The sequence below is a fragment of the Euleptes europaea genome, chromosome 1 (genome assembly GCF_029931775.1).
Source record: "Euleptes europaea isolate rEulEur1 chromosome 1, rEulEur1.hap1, whole genome shotgun sequence".
Classification (NCBI taxonomy): domain Eukaryota; kingdom Metazoa; phylum Chordata; class Lepidosauria; order Squamata; family Sphaerodactylidae; genus Euleptes; species Euleptes europaea.
Window position 1 is genome coordinate 62,592,426 of NC_079312.1, and position 677 is coordinate 62,593,102.

Consider the following 677-nt stretch of genomic DNA (forward strand, 5'->3'; position numbering starts at 1 on the left):
ACTTGTCTCTACTGTAAGGAGTCTCAAAGCAGCTTACAATCACCTTCCCTTCCCCCACTGTATTCTAGCTACTGCTAAAAATGTTACATACCTCAATACATGCAAAAACTTAAACTTAGCAGCAAATAGGAAAACAAGTCTTGCTCCCAAACATGAAGCTGTCTTATACTGTTTCAGATCTTTGGCCAGTATTACCTAGCTCAATTGGCAGCAGCTCTCCCGAGTCTCAGTTGGAGGTTTTTCCCCTCGTCTACCTGATGCTTTGAAGTGGAGATGCTGGGGGTTGCTTTGTCACAGAGCCACAGCCCTTGCTTGTTACAGGCTGTCAGGTTGCTGCTGTGAAAGTGACATATTCCAGGAGTGGTGGAAAGGCAGCAGTTATACCTCTATACTGGTAGTTATCCAATTCTGTGTACTTCAGAAAAAAGAATCAGCGCATAGGAACAGTTTTAGAAAGATTGTACCGATTGGCAGGACAGTCCACGAATTTGTTGCATGAAAATGGTTAATACACAGAACAAGCTCCTTCATTAATAACGGGGGAGAAAAAGAGATGATACTCGTTTCAGAGACTGGATTTTTATTGGATATTATTACCTCTGTTGTAGCACTATATGTGAAGTTGACTTTTCAAATGAGACAATAACTGTTCCTTTGACTTTCTGCCTTTACTACAG